Here is a 7,102-nt window from a genome sequence, read left to right on the forward strand (position 1 = left end):
TTACACATGTGCAAAGTGGTGCTCTGACAAGCTATTGAAACAGGGACCTATGCAAACAAGCACAAATTGCAAATGGATTGGGCTTACCAAATTGAGCAAATGGATTCATAGAGACTTGAAACTTGGCATGTGAACTCACCTATATGGATACAATTCAAAGAAATTTTAATTTCAACATGATGATCAACTGGGCAAAAGATGCAAGGCCTCAAAGTAGGTTATTTAATAAAATTTGCATTCACACCTATGATGGACTTTCAGCTCACCCCTTGAAATGGTTACTTGATAAACCGATCTAAACTGAATACTAAAAGTTGTAGAGAACTGCATAGGCTAAATGAAATGTGTAGGACACATTTCCCAAGCCTTACCCCTCGATAATCGATTGGCTCCATTTTACATGCCCCAAAATAGGCCTCTTAGGTTGACTCATTAGGTGGTCCTTTGAAAGTGCAGATGCAAAATTTTGAAATGGGCCTCCCAAAAATAATCAAATTTTATGAGTTCCAACAGTTCACATGGTGGTTAGATCATGTTTCGTGGTCTGATATTATGTTTGGTTATTCAGTTGTTTGTGTTATTCAGTATTCTAGTTTGTGCTCCACATTGCTTTGGAATTGCTATATCTTGTTGTGTATATTTGGAAAAGTGTTTGGGACATTCATATGTATCCTCAATTCAGATGGTTCATGATTTGGAAGTCTACAAGTGAATTTTTCACTTTGATAGTCAGCTTGGGATGTGTTCTTGAAGTTCGGTATAATGATGATGAAAATTCTAGTAAGGTGTGATGTTGTAGTTATTTCTGGTGTAATTCATGTTGCTTGTGAATGTTTCTAGATTAGGTTCTATCTATGTTTATGGTCCGCATTGATTGTTGTGTGCATTATTGATCATTTTATTGATGCGGTGGTGTTCTTCATGTTATGCAACATTCTTGGTGATTGTAGTGTGTTGTTGTTGGCATTACACACTCAGATGAGAATGGTTGATGTTGTCATTGATGGCAACCAACTGGTAACAGGGTTCTACAGGATTCTATTGATTATACCAACATCTAGTTTACACCGGTAATGAATCATATCAGCACCCAGGGCGACATATGATAAAGTTTTGTTTATGCGAATTATATTGTAATGTAATTAATTATTTGCAGCCGACATGATGTATTGTAAAGACTCATATATGTATGAGATCTTGTAGGTCATTTTGTAGGAGATGAGTATGTAATTAGGTAATGAATATGAGAGAAAATAATTGTATATGCATTTTGACGTATTTTATGAGCAAATAAAAGGAGAGCAGAGAAAAGCAAGGTTTATGGCAGAGGTATCTGACAGAGCTTAAATCGGTATTGAATCCAGCATTATAGATGCTATTTTGAGCAGTAATTATCATTGGATTTAATCATTCAATTTTGTAGTCAGTGGGACTCCAGTTTTGTTGTTGAGCAGTGAGCTCTAGGCTGTTGGCCTTCTTACATGTGCAGGCCCCTATTTTATGAGTAATATTTATTCATATTGGCCAATGAGTTAATATTGTGGGTCACAAATCCCACCGAGGTTTTTCCCCTACTGGGTTTCCTCACCAAAATATTTTGTGTTATGGTGTGCATTGATGTTGTCTCTCTTATTTCTCTTTACTGCATTATTACTTGTTTACCGGTATATTAATTTAGGTTATAAAGTTGCAAACAAGTTTAAATCTTTTATCCACCGGTTAGACACTAATTCACCCCCCTCTCAGTGTCTTTGGGACTGATCAAGTATCTAACAATTGTTATCAGAGCCTAGTCCTCTATTTACAGAAGCCTAACAACTTGAGGAAGATTCTGAAACCGGTACCGATGGAAAGTTTGAGACAACAGTTGGAAGGAGCTCTTGAAGATTTTGATGGAGAAAAATTGAAGAATATCAAACTGGAAGATGAACTCATAACTGTTTGGGAATTTATCAAAACACTTCAAGATAACTTGGTTATAGCAAAGAATAAGAGAAAATAATTACATGTGCAATTTCAAAATCAAGATGATGAATAAAAACAAACTCTCAAAGATATTGCAGAGAAATTAAGACAAGAGAACAGTAACATGAAGAATGAGATGAAAGATTTAATCATGAGACTATGCAAAGATATTGAAGATAGGAAGAAGAATGAGGAAGATTTCGCCAGAAGACTTGGTGAAAGTTCAGATCAATCTCTAAGGCTTAGTTATGAAAATGATATCCTTAAAACTGATTTGATTCACATGCAACATGACAAAGAGGAACTTTGGAGACAAGTTAGCACTTTCAAAAGTGAGTTGGTCACTGCAGATGAATACAAAGACAAATTCAAGAAAAGTTTAGATAATCTTGATGATATGCTAAAAAGTCAGAAACCTGATGGAGAAATAGTTGGACTTGGATTTGAACATGGAGAAAGCTCCAGGACTGTAAACAATCATGATTACAGCAAACCGGTAAGGCAACCTAATGCTTAAAAATTTAATGCAAAATGTTTTAATTGCAACAAATTTGGTCATAGAGCAAATCAATACAGATTTAGAAATAATCAGAATACAAACTTACCCACCGATCAATGTTCCAAATGCAATAAAAATGGTCATAACTCAGACAATTGCAGAATGAATGTGAAATGCTATGTTTGTGGTAGATTTGGACATTTATCTAATCAATGCAAAAATCAAACCGGTCAAGGTTATGGAAAGGCAATTCAGAGAAATAATGTAACTTGCTATGCATGTAACAAGATTGGGCATATTGGAAAATTTTGTAGAAGCAAGAATTCACCGACGAACAATAAAGGACCCAATAACAAAGGCAAAGAAAAGGTGACTAAAATCAAGCAAGAATTTTCTAAACAATGGGTTAGGAAGAGAGATAAAAGTAGTGATGAGTCTGTCTCTGCACCGGTAGAATAGGGTAGTCCTGCACCGATAGGAGGTACTTCATCTAACTGAGGAATAATCCTTAGGGGTAAGGAAGCAAATTGAAAATCATGCATTTTACCCTTGGTTGATGGTAAGAAGATATATTTCTTCTTTACCAGCAAACATGTTAAGTTTTCACTTAACTGAAAGCATTTAATATAGTTGTTGCTGAACTTTTTGGTTATAAAGCACATAAATCCCTCATTTTGAATCACAGAGCATTCAAATTTACGAAGAGCATGAAGAGAGTGGAGGCATTCAAGAGGCAAAACAGCTAAGACATTTTCAAGGCATTTCAGAGGATTTCACTTGCAGAAAAGGTATTTATTTTAGTATCATGGCTACTTCATCTTTTGTTCCTGAATTCATTGCAAACCCTACTATGGTAGAGAATGTTAAGTGTTCTAGACCCATTTTAAGATCATTCCTGAGATTGCTAAGCAAGATGATTCCATTGGTGCCTTTTCTAAAATTTCAAAGGGAGTTTCTTTTGTTGAAGATCCAAGGATATATATTCATTGCAACATAGAGAATTTAGGGTTTGATGATTTCAAAAACATATACTAGAATGCTATAGCTGATAAACAAAGTTTAATCAATCCTGAGCATAAGATTGTTGAGGATTTAGGATTTGTTGATATTTTGAACATTCCTGAATTTCTGGATGAGATAGCTTGTCTTGTACTTAGTAAGGTTCATGGCAAATTTATGTGGTTAGATTCTATTTTCAAAATTACTAAGGAGGCAATCAAGGTAGTCACTGGTTTAACCTCTACCGGTACTAGGCCTGACAAGAAGAAGAAGATCCCAAACAAGGGGGTTATGAACCTAACTGGCGCTACATCTCATAGTAGATCCCTTAGGGTTAGTGATATCACTAATGAGAATGTGAAATATGTGAGTATGGTGACTAGTTATAGAGTTCCTCATACAAATAGGTTAAATTTTGTTTCTAGTCTGTGTATACATAGTGCATATGAAATGGTGAAGAACAGTGCAAATATTAGCATTTGTGAACAACTAAAGGATAAAATGATAGAACATCTGGGGAACATCAAGGGTGATAATAAAGGAACCTTCAGATTTGGTAACTTACTTGTAAGTCTAATGCTTTATTTCACAAAGGAAAAATTCTTGACATTGGTCACAAGGACTTTCCTTATGACATCCATGTTGGAAGATAGATTATGGAAGCAATTACCGACATAGGTGTTGATGGTGACAAGCTGGTAAAAGATTATTTCAAGAACTTTCAAACTAATATGAAGGCAAGGGAAAGGATTCTTCAAAGCATTTTGTATAAATATGACAAACAGATATGTTTTGTAATGAAGAGAGATGAGACATGGATGGAGGTTGTTACTCCTCAACAATTTGAATAACAGCGATGGGCTATGAAGTAGATTTGAACATTCTTGAGTCTTATGCAAGGATACTTCTTGATGCACCAAGGGAACTGACTGAGAAGATATTTGGCACAACTGAAACAATTGAGAGTGATGTATCCATGATGAAGGAGAGGAAGACAATGGAAAAATTAATGAAAGATGCTTCGAAGTTTGTAGAAGATGTTAAGAAAGGATTGATGGTACTTGAACAAATGAGTGGTATTGCTAAGAGGATGAAGGAAATTAAAACTGGACAACAACCAATAGCTCATGTTTCCTTGGTTGTTACTTCTTCTGAGACATAAAGTGATAAAGAAACATAATTTAAAAGAGTTGAAAGAAAGAAAAGGAAACCTTCATCGACACCTACTCCTTCTCCAAAGAGGACAAGAACACTAAGGAAGAAACAACAAGCTATGAGAGAGCCCAACATTCAGAGAAAGAAACTTACACTAAAGAATCTAACACCTAAGGTATCAGATATTCTATCCCTGGAAGAACTTATAAATGAAATTACCTAGGATGGAAACCTTAGCAATATCAGCAAATGTTATCATACTTTCAAAGATTCTGGTAAGGGGACAATTGAGGAAAGTATCATTCTACATCTTGATATTTACAAGAAAGTTTTAATTGAGGTCATTGATGATTTTCCCAATGATCTTTATCTGAGACTTGAGACAAAAAGAATTTCTATAATGGAACTTGATAAGAAATTAAAAGTTGAAGCATTGTTGGCGGTTCACCCTGTCAATTCTCGATAGGAGATTGATGAATTGATTGCAGAAGCCAACCGGTCAGTTTTTGCTAGTGGTCACTGGCAAGTTAGCTTAATGGTAGGCAGAGTCAAAGAAATTGTTGATGAAATGGCTGACAAATGGGATATATTCTTTGTGGAAAAGGAAAAGAAGGAAGAGAAGGATAGACAGAAAATAGACAAATCTTTCACTAAAGTATATCAGAAAAGTGATAAGGGTAAGAACAAAGTTGGTGGTATTCCTAACTTGACTATCAAGGATAACCTACCCCCACCGGCTGAAGACACATCACCGGTAGTGGTAGAGAAACAAGTTGAGGAACAAGCAAAGGAATAGGTCAAAGAACAAGTTGAGGCATAGGTTGAACATGAGGAAGAGAAAACAAAGGAAGTGAACACTAAGAATATTGATCTAGAGTCAAACAATCTGTTTACCATGAATGTGGACACTCAGTATATCAATGTAATTATAGATAAATCTTCTAAGAATGTTGAAGAAAAGAAAACTGAAGCTACAAACATTGAGATCTCTAAGTCACTGGTCAACATTGTTGACTCTCAACAAAACATTGAGAAATTGATAGAAGCTAAAGTAGAAGTAGAAGCACAAAGTAAAATAGGTAAGGGACAAGAACATAGTATAGCTGAACTGATAGTCAGCAAGGCAGGCAGCAAGGATGTTGGTAAGGATGGTAACAAGATTGAAAAATGGAGTGATCATAAGGAAGTAACAGTAAGTAAAGAAGAGGTAAATGATGGTAGTAAGTTAGTAGAAGTGGTTAATGTGCAGACATTCAACGATGATAAGAAACCTACTGCAGAACATCTCACTCTGCCTAGCACTTCCACCATGGATTATAGACATACCAATGTGACAAATGTTTTGTTAGATTCTATCAAGAAGATCACTGAATGCAATGCCTTAGCATTTAAGGCTATTGATGACACCTTACCTATTTTACAATAGATAACACCAGCAAGTAAGGTAGATGATGTTATAGGCTCTATTGGTAAGTTAGACACATTGTCTAAATTCATTTCATCTAATATTCAATCGATTGATAAGATTAATGAGACAATTAGAGAAAGGGTAAATAAGGAGAAGGTGGATTTCTTTAATAAATATATTGAGGACTATATAGGAAAGTTAAATTCCTTAATACCGACACTAAATTCAACAATTTTGGAGTTTAAGGAACTGTATAGAGATGTTTGCAAGCCACACCATTTGACTATTGATATTGATGATCAGATTAAACAAACATAGAAGGAAATTGATGATATAGCAGACAACCTGATTGGTTCTTCTGAACTCACCTTAGTTTTAGATTAATAGTAGTATATGAGGAGAAAATAGAACATATTGAAAAGGAGAAATCTCGATTAAGATTAAAATCCCAAGAGTTAAAGAACAAACTTGGTCCTAGATTAGATAATCTATTGACACATCGAAATGTACTATCTAAGGCTACTATTCCAGGAGGAAGATCACTAGATGAACAATTGCATCATCTAACAAGCATGATCTGACAACCTGAGGATATCATTTCTGATAGTTCTAAATTCTTGCAAGGAATTAATCTGATTGTAGTGGATATCTTTCAGATTGTACATAACCGGTTACAGGCTTCTAGGTAGAATTTTTGAATTTTTGATTCTTTTTTACAACCTTTGTCATTGATGTCAAAGGGGGATTGATAGAGAAAAGGAAAAGGTATATTGAAGGAGATCATTTTCTCAAGGAGAGCACTTTTGGTTTTGGTAATTTTAGTTTCTGGTTTTTTTCATGAGTGTTGCCATCAATGCCAAAGGGGGAGATTGTTGGCATTACACACTTAGATGAGAATGGTTGATGTTGTCATTGATGGCAACCAACTGGTAATAGGGTTCTACATGATTCTATTGATTATATCGACATCAAACTTCACATACCAGCACAGGCAGCTACACAAAGTTCATTCACACCGGCATCCAATTTATACCGGCAATGAATCATACTGGCACCCAAGCCAACATATGATAAAG

Source organism: Cryptomeria japonica, chromosome 7, assembly GCF_030272615.1.
Source record: "Cryptomeria japonica chromosome 7, Sugi_1.0, whole genome shotgun sequence".
NCBI lineage: Eukaryota > Viridiplantae > Streptophyta > Pinopsida > Cupressales > Cupressaceae > Cryptomeria > Cryptomeria japonica.